Below are 18,764 nucleotides of genomic sequence, written 5' to 3'. Positions count from 1 at the left end.
TCATCTCTCGGTTTGCCCTTGCAAATAACATACTTAGGCAACCTCTTCGTCCTATAGCACAGACTTTCACTTTTTAGTTGTATCATGCTTGAAATGAGTATATAATTATTTGTCTTTTTTCTCTGGAATCAGGGACATGGTCTTATATTAAACAGAATGGAACGAAAAATGTATTCATTATAATATTGGATATTTTTTGAAGTTAGAGGGCCAAATAAGTCATTTAATTTAAGGAATAAGTACCATTGTGAAGTTGTACAAAAATATGGGTTTCTAGTTTACCAAATATAAAATTTTGGAACTATATAACAAAAATATTGTTAGCAGATTCCAACACAGTGGATCAAACATTTAAAGTTTTATTTTCTTTTTTCTAGGATTCTATTGATTCCCCCCCATTCCTTTGTTAAACACGCAGGTAACAGAACACTGTACACAGATTTTCTAATCTTCTTCTTGGAGACCTTCTTCAGCCTGGCCACTCTATCAGGTCATCCATTATCCTTCTTGACTTAGCTCAGTATGCACTTCTTCAGGTCACCTCCTTGCAGCACAGCTATCGCAGGACAGACTATTATTCCCACTACAAAAGTTTGAACTATTTACTCAAACTGTTCAGTTGTTTATTTTCAGTCCAGAGCATTCTTGTCTTTATTCACAAGCTGTTTGCCCACTGCACAGATCTCTCTCTGCAGAGTCTTCCTCTGTTCTATACATCACAGATGCCACGAGTTAAGCATCTTTCCAGAGTCACACCATTTTACCATGCCATTCTTCCCTTGGAACCACCTGACCATAGACTGAGACCTCTGAAACTCAGACAAAAATAAACCTCTTCTGCTTTCATTTGGGAGTGTCGGGTATTTTGTCTCAGTGACAGAGAGCTGAATGATCTTCAATAACCTAAGCATTCTATTTCTAACACTTTCTTACAGGAAGGGTTCCTGGGCAGGGACGAAGGCGCTTCAGGTCTTGCCAATCAAAATCTCCTGTGAATACTAGATTTGAACGTGTCATATGAGGACAGAGAGAGAGGACTTGACAGGGGCAACATTCTGGACTGTGGCAGGGATAGTGAACTTCAAAGCAGACTGTAACTCACAGCAGGTCCCTCATCCTCACACTGGGATTTTCCTTATTCTATGGCAGAAGATTCTCCTCTGATATTAGCCAGTATATTTCAGTTTGTTAGTTGCTTAGGTAATAGTTCTGGTTACAGTTCCTATTACTTTTGTTTCTTAGATATGGTTGGTCACTGTAATGCACAGCTTGTCACTACAATGCATATTTTAAGAACCAATCCCCAGCTGAAAAGCCATTCTGCCTCTGTACTTCCTGCTCGCTTACCCCATGTAAGCCCCAGATTGCCACAGATCAGGGACTGATATTTTGAGAATGATCCCAATGAGTGCTTATTAACATAAAATAAATCAGCCTCTAAACCATGGGTGTCATTTTGGTGTTTCTGTCTGTCACTGCATGTGGTGCATTGGCTGGGAAGTCTGACCATACTGATTTCTTAGCTCACTGGTTGTGGCCCTCAGGGATGGAATAAGGACCTCTCCAAGTTCTGATGGGAAGATGTGCCTTTGAGATTTCTCAAGTCCCTTCAGAGGTCTAGAAGAAGATTCCCACTCAAGTGGCTCACGCAAGACCCCCAAACAGCGGAGGACATAGTCTGTCTGTCTGTCTGTCTGCCTGATTCAGGTAAACCTCCAAAGGAACCCTGGTTAGTCTGTCAGTCCTGCTCAGCTCAAGCAGAAGGGTAGTCTAATCAACTGTTAGTCAGGACCACCCTCCAGGGAAGGGGGTTGGAATGTCTAACCTCTAGTGCCTGTTGAATGAATGTGTGCATGAGTGGAACACACAGTGTAAGCAATAGGCTGCTCCGTCTGTGCACCAAGACTGGGAAGCAGTGGTTGTGCTGGCTGACTGGCCCTCACCTGCTGTTCCATGGCGATCCACAAATAGGCTAACAGTGGCCTTGCACCCCCCTTAGCTAAGTCACACCTGAGTCCCTGTGAGGGTCTCAGCCAGGCAGGCATCTGAATGGTCTCTCTCCGAGGGACACCCACCCTTTGTCTGCTGCACCATCATTCAAGGGTGCACAGCAGACACATAGGAAGTCAGAGATGGGAAATTATTGGTCAAAACCCACAGTCCCTGACTGCAGGAGAAAGGGCTTTTATGGAGTTAAAAATGAAACCAAACCACTCCTGCATCTCAAAGAGAAAAAGGAAAAAGTGGTCCTTCCTAAGAATTCCGCCTTACCACCTTTGTTGGCTGGTGCAGTTGCTGCCAACACCTGAAGCTTTGCTCCCTGTGCCTGACTTGCCCACTCGCAGCCACCTGACCTGGTTCCAGCCGGCCATTGCCTGCCTTCAGCCACAGAGGCCCTCCCTCTGGAGCCTTCTGCTTACGTGCCTATCCCGGTCAGATGGCATCATCTAATGCCCACCCGAGATGACTATCAGCAATTCTTTCTGAGTCTATTCAACACAAAAATGTCCATATTTTGATAGAGGAAAAATTGGACTGTCAGCCCAGACAAATGAGTTGCCATGGCTTCTAAACAAAGCACCCAGTTAAGTGCTTCTCAAAGGCATCAAGGAGGGAGGCAAAAGGGCCATCAACTGCTGTTTCCCAGAAACCTGATCTGATAGATGACCACACCCTCTGACTAAAGATAAGGGCTATGGACACTAAAAAATTAATGCCCTGTCAGACTAAAGGACTGCTCAAATCTTCAACCTGGATCAGAGGACAACCCTATTATGGCAATTGACCTAAGGGGGCTCCTCAGACCTCACAACCCAAGACTAATGGCATACCATATGCCTTAGCAGTGGACCAGTGTGCTCACTGCAAACAGTTTGGACCCTGGGAAGACCAATGCACCCCCCCCCATCTGCAAACACAAAGAAACCTGACTATCCAGGCCCACCTTACCCTGAACCTCTCCATCCCCCTGTTGAGCCTGAATGAATAGGACAGACCAGGCTCCATCAAATTGGGCCCCTGAGAGCCCATGGTCATTGCAAAAGTCAGAAACAAACATGTGACTTTCCTGGTAGACAATGAAACAGAGCTTTCTGCCTTCAGATGTTTCCTTTGTCAAAAAGTTGCCTTCACCAGGGCACCTGGGACTCTTACCTCTTGCCCCTTCTGCTAGGCACAAACTTGCAGCCTGGGAGGACATCTCACTAAACATGAATTCCTGTGTAAGTCAGTCCCCATAATACTTCTGGAAAGAGGCCTCCTCTTCAGGTTAGAAGTTATCATCTCCTTTACACCAAGCTAGTCAGCCTCCCTCTCATGTAACCCTGAACTTTCCCAAGAGAAAGATGATGCCTGCATCATCCTGAGACACATAACCACAATTCTGAAACTTTGAAAACTCTCCTCACAGAGGTATGGGCTAGAGACTCACCTCTGGGCCTGGCCATCAACTGTGCTACCTCACTGAGACCCCTGTTGCTCTCAATATCATGAGAAGCATGAACGGGTAGCCAGCCACACATCAGCCTGGTAGGCTGTTAATCACCTTGGGCAAGGTCTCCATGCCATCAACAACACAGCCATCACCTTGCATTCTGTGGTCCCAATCCTTACACACTGCCACAAGAATTTGGTAACTCTCATACTATTTTTAGGGAGGCTCTAGCCTCCCAACAGAGTTGGCTCCAGCTGTTTCTCTGCCCCTCAGCTCCATCATGGTCCTCCAAGAAAGAAAATAAATGAGCCTTCAAAACTGTAAAAGGTCTATAGACTGTCAGACTGCTAAAATACGCCTTTCTTGCTCATAAAGCCAGTTCAAGATCTCCAAGTTGCCAATGCCATTGCTGTTGCCCACCGAATATGTTGCCTCAGTCTTCTGCCACCAACAGCCTGCTGGTCCAACTGTCTGGACCTAAAGAATGCCTCCTTCTGCCTTCAGTTGGCTGCTGTTGGCCAATATCTCTTCACCTTTGAATAAAAAGACACCAGTTGTAGACTCAAAAGTTAACTGACCAGGATTCAACCTCCTAGAGTTTCAAAAACCTATTTACCCTCTTTGGAGAAGCCCTCACAGCTGACCTTGCTAGTTTCCCAGCACAAAATATCACTGCGCTTCTGATTAATGACACCCAAGCTGCATGCTGGAAAGACACAAAAGCTCTGCTACAGTATCTGGCCAAACTGGTTACAAGAAAGAAACTGAACAAATTTCTTGGAGCACCTGGCTTCTATTGAATCTAGGTCCTTGAGTTCACAAAAACAATGATGCTTACTCTGACTGGCAGGCCCTCAGAGTGGCCAGTGGCTTACCCGTGCAAATCTTTGGATCTAGTCACTAAGGGCTGCCTCCTCCTTTTGCCTTTGTGCACTAATAGCCACTGTCCTTGTGCTCAAGAAAGCTGACAAGCTCACATTAGGCTGAGATCTAACCACTCAGGTGCCACAGGCTGTGCTGAGCTTTCTAAATATCTGTGGACCACTCATTTCTGCCACATATCTTCCCATCAAGCTGGGCCCACCAGACCGTGGCTGAAAAATAAACCCCCGGACAGATGCTGAGTCCACCCTGTTTATGTAGGAAGTAGCTCTGTTAGGAATGGAGTCTGACAGACTAGATATGCTGTGGTCAATTTGGACAAAGTCATTTTGGCCCAAGCTCTCCTACAGGGATGGTCTACACAAGAAACTGCTTCCTCCTACTGTTTGGAAACCTGCCACCAACACCAAACCTATACTCCAAAGCCTCCTCTGGGGATCCAATTGACTGAAACATCAACCCCAGCTAGAAAAACTTTACTGGGTTCTCCTGGGAGATCTATGTTAATCAGAGCCAGACTTGCCCCCTCCATATGTTCTGCAAGCTCAAGCCACAGCACTGGCACCCATACTCCTGCAGCCAGCTCAGGATTCAATGTCTGTGTTACTGTCCCTGACCTCCCCCCATTTAAAGATAGACAGATAGAATTAGCGCTCATCTACCCCTAGTCAGGCTGGCCTGAGGCATTCCCTACCCCAGCTGAGAGGGCAGCAAATGTTTGTAGGGTCCTGCTGTGAAAAATCATCCCTAGATGTGGCCTGCTCTTGATTATTGGCAGCAACAATAGGCCTGCATGTGTAACAGATATAAGTAAATAAAAACTACATACAACATGCAGGTCACAAGCTCTAAAAAGTTCAGAAAATAAAACATAACCCTGTAGGAAGAGCTTTCAACCAGTTTTATGAAGTTAAACTAAAAGAGAAGCTATACCTGTAGACACACCTGCACGTGCATATAACCCAGCTGCATATTAACTACCTCAACAAGTTTCGTAAATCCAGTCTTAGATCCACTGGAGAATTTATCTGGAACAGACAGCTCACTCTGAAAAGATGACATACTTAAAGCCCTGCTTTGCTCAGTCCGAACACTGACCAGTATTGCACATCTGAAGCTTGAAGACACTATTCGCAGGATTGCTGTATACCTCGATACATCATTCTCTTTGGCCTTTTAAGGCTGCTTACTCCAGTTCTTACTTCTCTGACCCCTCCACAGGTGTGTATTTTTTTGCCTTAACTCTGTGGACAGCTGTCCCAAGAGAACAGAACAATCAGTGAAACACTTGACCAAGATTTGATAAGCATCCAGGGCACACTGGAAACTCTCCTAACTCCCTCACTACTGTGTCAGAGTAATGTTACAGAACAGACAGGCCTAAATTATGTCTTCCTAAAAGCAATGTAGGGAAAAACTCTATAAGAAGACAATCTTAGGGTCCTTAACTAGGGCCCATCCTAGGATCACTGACATCTCTCGTATTACTGCTTCTAGTTGGGGCTTGTCTCAAAAGATCAGATGTAATATGCGCAGCAAATATTTGCCAGGGAAACAAAGAGGGGAAAATGTTTCACAAGATGCACCCTACCCCCCAGCCAGTATAATCCATATAAGCCCTGGGCCACCACAGATTAGGGCCCGATATTGGGAATGATCCCAATCAGTGCCCGTCGATGTAAAATAAATCTGTCTCCAAATCCTGGGTGTCATTTTGATGTTTCTGCTTGCTATTCTAATTCTGCAGCTATGGCTGTGGCAGAAGCAATGTGTAGTGTTCTTGGTGACTTAGTTCTGAGATGTGGTTTTGGGACTTTTGCCTCAAGTTAGTCTCTACTGTCTGAACTAGTTTTAGGTCATGTGATATCATCTCTATTCAAATTTACTTAAGTAATCAATTTCGTCCTGCTTAAAAGATCCAAAATGATTTCTTTTCTCAGAAGTTGAACCTTCCTATTACACTCAGAGAAGGAAATGAAAATAAATCTTCAGACAGAATTCCTGAGGTGGGAGCGTTCCCAGACAGCTGTGTGTATTTCTATTAAAGATTTTGCACAAGCTCTTTCTACTGGCTTGAGTCCTGGTCACTTTCCTTTAAGTGGGATTCACGTATCACTAGGACTGCTCAGAGGACCTGGGAAAAATCATGTATAGCTGCAAAAGTCCGAGCTTTTATCTTCCAGGGGCACAGAGGTATCATTTCATCCACCTCTCTAGTCACCAAATTTGCAGGTTTAGGGTGGAATGAGATTCTGAAACTCTCAAGTTCAGGTTGGAGAAGGCAAAATATCTTCTTATAATCGAGTTCATACCTTAGCAAGCCTAATATTGAGCTATATTCAGAAAAGATTCTACCTCACACCAGCAGTGCAGATGTACCACACATCAGCGGATGAATGTATTTTAAAAGACAATTGAAAATGTGAAATATTATTTTAAATACCTCTTCATAGTTTCTCTTTATAATTTATCTCATTAATTTTTCAGTCGGGCAGTTATTCCTAAATACCCCTGGTACAATTTGATGTTCATTCTTTCTTATCTAAAACTCGTTAATATAACCTAAGGTGATTTGGGTTGTGCATAAGTCAATTTAATTTGCATAATGAGCCCCAGTGCCTCTGCAGTATGAACTAAGAACTAAGGAAAAATCTGACAGCTTCAAGAGAGCCAAAAAATTGGCTCTTTATGGAAGATGCAGAGATCCGTTAGTAACTTTCTAATCCAGGCTTAAAGGCCATACAACAAAAAGTGACTGGAAGGATGATATGAATGACCTTGAGTTAGGAATTGCACAAAAGTTCATTCCAGGAGGGACAAGATGACCCCTTTGTAGTGAAAGACACCTTCCATTTACACATGCTCTTTGAGAAGCCAATAAACTACTTCCAGATTGATCTCCAAGGAAGAGTTTTTTCTAGTTCTAGAAAACTGTGCTCAAAGCAAGGGCATAGCCTAATGAAAAGTATAGCCTTGAATAGGAAATTGCTACAGGAATGCAGGACTCAGATGGATCTGCTGTTATAATATTCATTGCGTTCTTTTTACCCAATAGCTAAACACAATGATCATATTGCTCTATATAAATTATATTCATGATTCCATATGACCTTCCTGATACCCTATGGAGCTGGCACTCTTACTAACATCACTTTACATGGTAGGAAATGGAGACACAGAAATACTTAGTGATTTTCCAAAGTAACACAGCTACTGAATGCTAAAACCATGACTACAAATTAAGTCACTGAGTTTCAGTTCATAAACTTCTAAATAGCACATCGTGCATTGTATTTAAGTGCTACTGTCCAGAGTACTCATAAAACTTCATGGATAATTTGAACTATTGAACACATATTTATCAGACTAGGCCAATATATACATATACACAGAATGTATCACCTTGCAGAACAGACCAATCCTTGGATTAAAATATTACAAACTATATAAGAATGTATCACACCTGGGCCAATCTATCAAACAACAATGAGACATGTTTGTGGTATAGACAAAAGACATTCTAATTAGGAATGACTCAAGCATTCCTTGGGAGATGTTAGGAAATTATTTTTGAACAAATAAGTTATTTTTACTTTCTTTTGATTACACTGTCATCTGATAGGTTATGGTCAGATTGCTTAAAATCAAAATCAGATAAAATTAGTGAAGATATATTTCCAAACTTCTAATAGGACTTGAAATACTCATGCTTGAGGAAGTCTGTAACTTTTTTCTACTAATCCCTTACATTAAAGGATGACTGATATGATAGTTAATTTTATGTGTCAGTTTGATTGGGCCAAAGGATGGCCAGGTACTTGGGCAAATATGATTTCTAGGTGTACACAGAAGACAACATGTCTGGATGAAGTTAGCATTTGAATTCATGAACTAAATAAGCAATTTGTCCTCTTTATCTTGTTTGGGCATCATCGCACCAAAGACATGAATAGAACAAAGAACAAAAGGTAAAGAAAGGAAGGGTTCTCTCTGTACCTGAGTGCATGGACAGTGCATCAGCTCCAGCCATTAGACTGGGTGGGACTTACGCCATCTGCACTCCTGGCCCTCAGACCTCTACACCAGGACTAGAACTTGTACCAATAAGTTTCTTGGATTACACACAGGAGATCATTGGACTTCTCAGGCATCCTAATCATTTAAGAAAAATTATGCAATAAATCTCATTGCCCTCTTCAGATATATGCAAGTCGTGATTGGAAAAAAATAAATGCTTAAGTTAAAAATTATTACAGAAAAGACACATTGCCATTTGCCCCCCTCACAATGTTATCTCTCTCTTCAAACACACTTATTCCATTATTCTTGCCATTTCCTGAAGCAGTTCTGGAAGTCCTCTTTCATGTCTTTCGTTGTTCTGTCTTGTCTACTTCAATATTCCCAGTCAATTCAAAACATTCACCTTTAATGACCATTTTGACTTTGAGCAAGAGTCTGAAGTAGTAGCATGCCAGATCTGGTGGGTAAGGTGAACGCGTTCACACCATAATGTTTTATGACCTTGTGTTCCCATTGGATGGCTCTTGGTAGCAGCAATCATTGCATTTCTTGTTATACACCTTGCAAAGACATGAAAGGGGACTTCCAGAACTACTTCAGCAAGTGGCGAGAAGGATGTGTGTTCCAAAGGAGGCGGGTGTCTGGTGGGGGACAATGGCAATGTGTCTTCTACTCTACTAGTTTTTTAAAAATTGCATTCACTCCATGTTTTCATTACAATTCACACACAAATACACATGTATGTAAGTGCTACCTTAGGAATATAAATCCAGGACACTTTGTTACTTAATGAAGGAAAAGAGGCATTTTGACAATGACAGAGTTTGGATTTGGTTTTTGTTTTTTGTTTTTTTTTGCTAGCATGGTAGAGTCTCACAGTAGATTGCATTTGGAATACAACAGAAAAAATCATTCTTTCAATTTGTGTACTGCGAGATAATTTTTATAATTATTAGAGTATCCTTTTCATAAGCTGTATGGTTTTGAAAGAGGCCTAGACTCTTAAAAATTATTAAAATTGAGTACTTGTTTCCATTTAATTTGTCAGATTTTCTGTTCCCATCCCCAGAGTGAGTGAATGAGGATTTATTTATAATGAAGAGAGAAGTGAATCAAAAGTTTAGATACATTTTGGCCAGGAGGAGAAGACTTTAACAGCTGGGTTTGAGGGTTGGGAGAATAGCAGCATAGGGGAGAAAGAAATAACATTGAATCCCTGACTGTGCATGTGATATTCTGCTGTGTATTAGGGAGCATAAATGTCATGTTCCGTGTGATGCAGGAGCATGAGCAGTTTTAAAATTCTATGTATAGTTACTTCTCCTTACCTGTAGGTTATTATGCATGGGTTCATTTACTCAAGTCAAGAAAAATAATCAGGAGGGAGAAGAGTAAATACAGGAAATGAATGAGGGAGAGAACATTCATATACTTCTTCTTATAGTATATTGCTATATATTTCTTGTATTACTGGTTGCTGCTGTTAATCTCTTCCTGTTCTATACTATCTGACATTTCCGGCATCTGCTGGGGGTATTGCATCACACTCCCCACAGATAAAGGGTCTACATTTTAGTTATTGTCATTAATCTCTCACTTTGCCTAACTTACACATTAAACTTGATCAGAAGCATGTACATATAGGAAAAACAGTATGTATATGGCTCAGTGCAATCCCAGTTTCTGAACCCACTGGGGTCTTGGAATGTACAAGGGGTGTTGGGTTTATCTTCAGGCAGCTCCTTAGCAGCAAAGATGTGATCGATAACAGTACATTTCCCTTCAAACTATTGTTCTTTCTGCCATACATAGCTGCCTCTTTAAAGTGCCTGGTGCTCCCTGGGGTGGAAATTATGAGAGAAGTCTGAGATACTTAATGTGAGCATATGGAAATTTCATGTCACCTGTCTTTTAGCAGGGAGACTTTCATTTTAAAAAGGCTGAAGGAATTTTTCTAAACTTACACGTTTTTAGCTGTGAGACTAAAATTTTAAGGACAAGAGACACGGGGATTAGGATGAGGGATCATGCTAAAAAGGCTCTGTAGTTCTGACAGCACCCCACGCCCAGGGGCAAGTGGTTCTGGAAAGAGCAGAGTTCTCAGGGCTCAGCTCACATGTTCATGCCATGTGCACCCATGTCTGTGGGAAAGGCCCCTCCTTTCCTTCATCTAGGTGACAGAAAAGTCTTTAATCTGTTGGGGCAAAGATAAATCACAAGACAATCCTGCTGGTATAAATTACTCACCTTCCTTGTATGGTTGGCTCTCATTACCCACATTTAAGAATGGGAAGTCCTATCATCTTTCCTAATTAAATGCTTTAATTTTTCTCTGAAACAGAATATTTACCAAACGAACCTCCATGCATGCTGTCCCTTGCAAGGGGACACAACTAAAGACCAAACAAGTTGGGCATCGCACAAGTGCATCAGGAAGCGCAGGCCACATTTATCTTTTCTTTCCTTCTGTGATAGCGTTTCATACATTAAGAAAAAAAAAAAGCACAAATGCAAATGTGAAAAATGCTGGCAAAATAATTATAGTACTTCTTGAAATATCCTGAAGGCTGGGTGAAAAATTCAGAATGCTTATGTATGAAAGAGCAAGGCAGCACTGCTAATTTTAAATCAGAAACTCTCTTATCCTTGTCCTGTCCCCCAGCCTCCTTCAGTAAACAGTATTTCCAGGAAGAAAGTCAAACACATACAGAACATAAAGAGATGAAATAAATACAATGAGATGAGGTGGATGGTCTGGACCTTGGCAGCCTGAGTATCCCTATTCTAAATTTCTAAATATTCTGTTCTGCTGCCAGACTAAACCACGGAGAAGCAAGAAGAACAGACACTTCCACAAAGAGAAAAGGATGATTGAGAAACATAAATGTGAATGTTATCTAGAAAGTCCTATATCCTTGCTGTTTTCCTTGTTAAGTGTGTGTTTCCCTCAAAATTATTAAGAAGTTAAAAATTATTTTAGCATAAAATGTCTTCCTTTGTGTGAGACATGCCCTGTTTTGTCTCTGTCTTTTTTCCTTTTAGCAAAAATCTGAACTTTAGGGGCATCGAGTTGAATAATCTTTCAGGTCTCAACTTGCTACCATACTTTGATCCTGACCATTTCCTAACTCATTTTCCTCTCTTTCAAAATATATAGTTCTGGTTTTGGGGTGTGTGTGTGTGTGTGTGTGTGTGTGTGTGGTTTTAAGTAACATAGCTAGCACTGTGCTGTAGATCTATTATAGTATTGTGTCTAAAAAATCCTATCCTTGTGTCTTAGTCTGAATTCTCCTAAATGAAAGCCTGAGACAGAGGCTTCTGTGCAGATTATTTATTTGGGAATGATCCTGGTGCTCAGGACAAAATGAGTGGGCAGAGACAGAAGAAAATCTGAAACCTAGCTAAGTATGGAGCCATCTCCACTGTTATGACTGATGGGTTCTTGATTACTCTGAACTTTCTTAGGAGTTGTATAAAGTGGGCCACAGAATTTTCTGCTGGAGGATCCAAGTGGGAAGCAGTTGTTTATCCTTTGGCTTTTGTCCTTCCTTGATCAACTGGGATCTTCCAGGCACAAATGTCCCATGTTTTCTGGTTGCTCCTTCATTGTGCTAAGAGGATTTTTGCAGGTGTCCTATGGGCTCAGAGAAGCCCAGAAAAGGAAGGCAGGGATAGTCATAGGGGCCAAGGTCAGAACCTGTCACATTGCACCTGGGCAGGTCCCTCTGAAATGTGTGCAACAGTGATTTCCACAGCAGTGGATGGAGTTCTTGGTGAGACAAACACAATAGGAAGTGATCTTAAGATGTGTCTGATACATTAGGCTCCTGAGTATTAATCTATTGTTGTTTGAACCACTTTATATTTCATTGTTGCATGTGCTTTATTTTGCTCATAAATTTCCTTATTTGGCCTGTAACCCTTTGAAATTATTACCAAATGGGCATCGTCACAACACTACCTCTACACATAGGCACAGAAGCTCTGGCTCTTGAACCCAGGACTTTGGCAGTGCTGTGCTTTAGAGTGCCATCCATCCAAGTCCCACTGCAGTACCAGGAACCTCTCAGGCAGGCAATGTTATCAACCTTTGTACCTTGAGCTTGAACCACAACCTATGTGGATCCCTATCCCTTCCCCCCACCCCCTTTTTTTCCCCTGAACATTAATCTTGTCTGTGAGGCTGACCAGTTGCCTGAGGACTCAAGTCATGACTCTCGGTCATCATAGGGCTTATGAGTCTAGATGCCCTGAGATTGAATGGCCATGTGTTAACCCTCTAATTTTTGGAGACTGTCTAAGGTGAATCCTTTACATTCTCAACCTTTACCCTGTCTGTCTTACTGGGCTGTCCTTTCCCCTCACTGGTGGACCAGTACCAAGTGTCAGTCTAACTCCTCTATAGGTCCACATGTCAGACAGCCCTTCAAGATCAGCCATGCCAATCTTCTCCAAGGGCCTTTGAGAGCAAAGGAGTTGCTCCACAATTCTAATTGTTGTTCTATTTATGTTTTCCTTTGCAAATAATTGCCATGATAACATTGTGCTTTTGCTCTTCATTATACGCAGTAATAGATCAAGGATGAACATTCTTTGAGAAAGTGGCACTGATCCATGAGCCCTTGGCCTTTTTCCCTTAGTGGCAATGTGTGGAGGCAGGAGTGTAGCCAATATAGGAAGAAATCACTTCCTAGAAGTATACTTAATATGGTACAAAAAGTTCAGGAGAAGACATGCAGTTGACCATGTCATTCTATACAAGTGAACTTTAATAAAAAAAGAGGACAAATAATCGTAACTAATGTTCTCTCTAGTCTGAGTAAATTTTGTGGTTGTAGTCATTATCAATGAATCTGAGTAAAAATTTTTGAGGTAGCCATCAGATGCCCGTATGCATGGATAGACAAATGCTGAATGGATGGCATAACATTTTGAGTATTGAAGGTAATCGGCTTTACATAATAGACATGATAGATATTCAGATGCAAGAAGGTCTATGTTATTTCAATAAAAATAGGTGCTGAACAGTCATAGAATTTTCAGTAAAATAGCCTGTTTCTTCTTTGTATGGCAGAAGTCTTGAAATTGATCAGAAATGGCATCATTGACAATATTGAACATGAACAAATAATTATTAGATCTGAATAAGAAGCAATAGTACAGGATACTACTGTCTTGGTTACTTTTCTTTCATTGCTGAGACAAAATATCCGATACTCAAAATTAAGGAAGGAAAGGTCTATTTAGCTCACAGTCTGTGGAGTTCTCAGTCCATACTCGGCTGGCGCCAAGGCAGGGTGGTGTGGCAGAAGCACAGAGTTCGTGGTGTTGGAAAAGAGCAAAAGTAACAAGAGCAAAAGGGGAGAAGCAGGAGAGTAAACCCTTTTCCCTCCCTTATATTGTGTGCAGGCTCCCACCCCAGCGCAGGTGTAGCACCCACACTCATAATCCCAGCGCTGGACCATGAGTCAACCACAAACTCTAGAAGCCCGCCCCATGACTGCATGAGGCCTTGGGGGGACATCCAGACACAAACCATAACAGATACAGAAGAATGCTTACTAGTTATTTACCCATTAGAAAATAAACAGGTATTTTATATCTCCTCTCTATTCAGTATTCCAAATCATCATCATTAAATCATCATACTCATTGTAGGTTCCTGAGCTTTTCAATATATTTTCTGATTAGTTTGTATGTATAAACAGATCAGTTATTCTAAAATTTTTTTAAAGTTCCACATCACCTGAGGAGAGCTTTGTTCATACACACCTTTTTATGAAATTGTTGGAGACTCTGCCTAAGCATCTATTCAAGAAGCTGTGGCATATGCATAAACATCATTCCCCTAACTACCACCAAATTGCTTTCTAGAAATCGGAATCATTCTTCTCAAAACACTGTTCATGGTTTTAGTTTCTCCATATTCTCACTGATATAATTTGGATCTTAAATGCCCCTCAGAAGCTCAGGTATTAAAGACTTGGCCCCAAGGATGGCACTACTGGGAGTGGGGAACGTTGCTGGGGTGGGACGGAGTAGTTCTTTAGGTTATTGGAAATATCCTTCAAGGGGGTTGTGGAGCCCCACTCTCTTCCACTATCTGTCTCTTTTTGGCTTCCTAGCCATCGTACAAGTGGTACTGGTTGGGTATGTACCCCTAACATGACGTGCTACCTTGCCTCAGGCCCAAAGCCATGTGGTCAATGAATCATAAGCCAGAAGCATCAAACTATGGGTCAAAACAAACATTTTCTCTTTATAAGTTGATTATCTCAGGTCTGTTGTTATACTGAGAGAAAGCTGACTACCACAGATTATATTTCATTTATCTGAGTACAGGTTAAATGACTTTCTGGAAAAGTGCACCTCTGTTTTCTTCTAATGCTACCTGTGATTCTACTTTCCCCATATTCTCACTGTGAATTATCATCTGATTTTCTGATTTTTACTAAACTAAATGCCTGAGATTTATAGCTAATTGTTCTCATTTGCATTTTGTTGATCATTACTATGGCAGAACATCTCTTTCAATATTTCTAGGCATTTGAGTTTTGTCTGTGTGAACAATATCACCATAACCTGTTACATTGTGTCTAGTTTGCCTTTTCTTGTTAATCTGGAAATATTATTTTTATAAACATCAATCCTGCACTCACTGTTGATACGGGAATCATTTTCTATCCATTGACCACCCATTTGATATGTTTTATTGAACAGAAATCTTTAATTTAAATGGAGTAAAATTTAAATTGATTTATATTAGTTGGTTCCTTCCAACAGCTCCAGAATTTGTGCCCTGCAGCATCACAAAATGTGATCTAACTTATAATCACTTCCAGGGCTCAGCCATTGCCATTCCACTACAACTGACAAACCCTGTGAACAGCAGGAATTAAAACATTCACATAAAATATGCACATTCCCATTAGGGGAAATCTCATCAGATATTGTAAGAATAAATTATCTTTAAACTTATTCTACTCACCCAATGATCAGTGTTTTGCATTTGATCCATTTGGAGACAATTCTTTGTGGGCTTGTTATTTTTCTGAATATCTTGGGAGTAGAAGTTTTTGTTCTAGATTATCATTTCTAGGATGACTATCAAATAAGTAATCTTGAAAGATAGTTTCTTCTTCAGAGAAAAGAATAAGTATACTTACTGTCCATTTAAAAGATTTGGAAACCTAAGCTCTAGGATCTTCCTTTAATCTCTCCAAGACTGTAGTACCACTTGGCCCTCTTTTTAGTGACCTGTAGGAGGAGGGCTTGATGAATTGAAGCAATTTTTTGCATGATCATGGTGTCCATGTTTGCCTAACAGTCTTCTATCAGTGTCCATGATGCTGCAGCAGGGGAATTTGTTAGCGTATGTTTGAGATGAAATCTCACATTATGAAATTCTTTCACCCTTCCCAGAAATTACTTATCTGTCCTACCTCATAATTGTCCATATTTTTACTCTTTTGATCAAGTTAACTTAAAAATTTCTTTTGAAATTTCTTACATTTATGTTCTTTAATAATTATCTTCTTTAATATGTATGACACCACATTCTCTTGGGCTTTATTTTCATTTCTGTGGCTTTTGTTCCTCACATGTCCATGAAGTTCCCTCCCACCACCGTTTTAAATGATCAGGTTGCCAGGGATAAGTAATAGACCCTCCTTTTTTTCTTACCAAAATTCTTCCTATAGGAAGTGGCTTCACCCATAACTATTATTGTTACCCACACAATTCACATTTTACCAATTTTTCTATCCAAGTCTGTTTTCAGCTCCACCTTTAAGTAGTCTACTATCTACTTTAATTTGAATTTTTCACATGAACTAAAGCTCAGCATATTCACATACTAATTAATACTAATTCAAATACAAAATACTCAGCAAATTCAAAAACTAATGATCATTCTCCCCCAAATCTACTTCTGTGGCTTCCTGCCTTGATAAGTGATATCATCTATCTAGTGATTCAAGCCAGAAATTGGTATACCCACATTTAATTAATCAGAAAGTCATATAGATTGTATCTCATAAATCTTTAAAACAGTCTGTTTTTCTCTATATCTATATTCCTACTCCATTCTAAGAAACCATCATGTCTCTACCATGTTATTACAGTAGGTTACTAAGAATCATTCTGCTTCCATTCCTGTTCTCTGCCAAATCATTTTCCAACCTACATCCCATGAACTGTCAAAAATGAAAAATGTATTCATTTAATCTCCCTACATAAAATCATCAAATGGCCTTCTTCCATACCATTTATAATAAGGTCCCGTGGCCTCTGTCAGTCCTGTAAGACCATGGATTTTGTGGGCTGGCCTCACTGACTCATCTTCTTTCTCAAAGGAATGGTTTTAGCATCTGAGCAATGGTCTCCTTCAAATCTCAGCAAATATTCTCAGTTTTCAAATTAAGTTTTTGTGGTTGTTTTGGTTTTGTTTTCCCAATTATCTTGTTTGTTACTTTTTTCACTCTATTTAGTTTTGAAGCAGAGTTTGTCCCTTTCCTGTAACTGTACTATGCAACTACTTTGAATAATCTGAGATAATTTTGAGTCTAGATCTTAAGAAAATCAGGTAACTCAGTGTGTGTGTGTGTGTGTGTGTGTGTGTGAGATACTGCCATATTTTGGAAGTTTTAAACTGCCATGTAAGAGTTTGGTCATCTTCCTGGAGAGACTATGTGGAATGGCCTGGTGAAATGTCCAGAATCTAAAACTACACAGAGAGAAAGGCTTGCCATCCCAGTTGACCTCAGACTTCCAGACATTTATCAATTAAGTGAAATATTTAAGATATTCATGACTTGTTGAGATGTTCAGTGACTACAGCATCAAATACTATCACACAGATCAGAAGAATTATCCAACCAACCAGTCAGCAGACTTTTTTGAAAGATAAAAATATGCTTGTTTTAAAACCACTAAGTTTTGGAGTAGTCTGTCAAGAAGCCCCAGAGCTGCCTTGTCAGCACCTAGACATATAGGTCAATCATGAAGGTGTTTTGTAAATCCATGGATAATGATCAAGAAGTAATATACTTGTCTGTATACACCGCAGGAAGGTATATGTTTGGAGTTCAGAAAATTGCCTGGAGTGCTTAAATTAATTTAAATCCACATGGTTTCAGGACATGTGGAAATATACTAGTTCTTTTGCTTGTGTTAATAGCCTTTTTTTAAAAAACAAGATTAAGTTATGTTTTCATGAAGAATAATGCATACAATTAGACTGCAAAGAAATAATGTCTCCAGAGAATCTCTGTTTTTGAGAAGAGAATTAGACTTGGAAATTGAGTCCCAGGCCAACTACTTAGTAGCTGTGTTGGGTATAATTTATGGAGTTGATTAATTTTTAGTGGCTAAAGGAAAAGGTAGACAGAGCACTAAATGGCAAGGAACTGTCATATGATTCAGAAATATAAAGTCACCTCAGCTGATAGGAAGCTGCCCAGGAGAAAAGGAAACAAAAGATGAACATTCCAACTGACAATAGCTCCAGCTAGCTCTGCAATAGGGCATCCCACTGCCAAAATATTCACAAGATTTAGGGAAGTGCCTGAATTACACATGTTTTTCCATTGCTATCAATCCTGTCTTCAAAAATTAACATGTGATTAAAAGGGGTGTATTTATCAGGAGGGGGGCCTTGGAAAGTTTGATCAATTTCAAAAAAGAGATCACCAGTTACATGCTGTATTATGATCTACTTTCTTACCTTGTTCAAGCAAATTTGAAAGAGAAACTTGCTGAGGTGATTGGACAACATCTCAATTTCATTCTTCCACTTAGAATTTCAAGAAGGTCATGGCTACCTAAGAAGATCCTGAAATAAAACTATGAATAACTTAATTTCCCAAGTTTTATTTTCCTCACAGAAATGTTATGTTATAATGATTTTAAAGTGAACTTGGTATAAGTTGAATGAGATAATGTCCAAGAGACAGTTACCACATTATACAAATACTTTTAGATATTATAAAGAACAATTAAAAATAAGTATTTATTGACCACTTAGTGTGTAGCTATATGGTAAAAAAAAATACATTGAACAGATTCTGGTTTCATTAAATTTGTAAAATAAATTACTATAAATTTAGTAATCTGTTGGTCCATAAACTTCATAAATAATAATTGCATGCTGTCTAAATAAGACCCTATGAGTTTAGTGATGTCTTTCTTGTAAAAGAGTATTGGCTGAGTCAATGTGGCTGCTATAAAATGAGAAAAATAGACATCATGAGAACATGATATTTTAGAATTAAAAGCTAAATCTTGTAGATGCTTTTAAAGGCTGAACATCTCATTTCACTAAAGCAAACATTTAACCTCCATATTAGACATTTGAACAGGGCCCTAATGAGTAAGTTAATTCGCTAATTTGTTTTGGACATCATTAAAGTGTTCAGCTATAATCTGGAAT

Source organism: Chinchilla lanigera, unplaced genomic scaffold (genome assembly GCF_000276665.1).
Source record: "Chinchilla lanigera isolate Chin_1 unplaced genomic scaffold, ChiLan1.0 scaffold00020, whole genome shotgun sequence".
In the NCBI taxonomy this organism is placed as follows: Eukaryota; Metazoa; Chordata; class Mammalia; order Rodentia; family Chinchillidae; genus Chinchilla; species Chinchilla lanigera.
Note: the sequence above shows the minus strand (reverse complement) of the source record.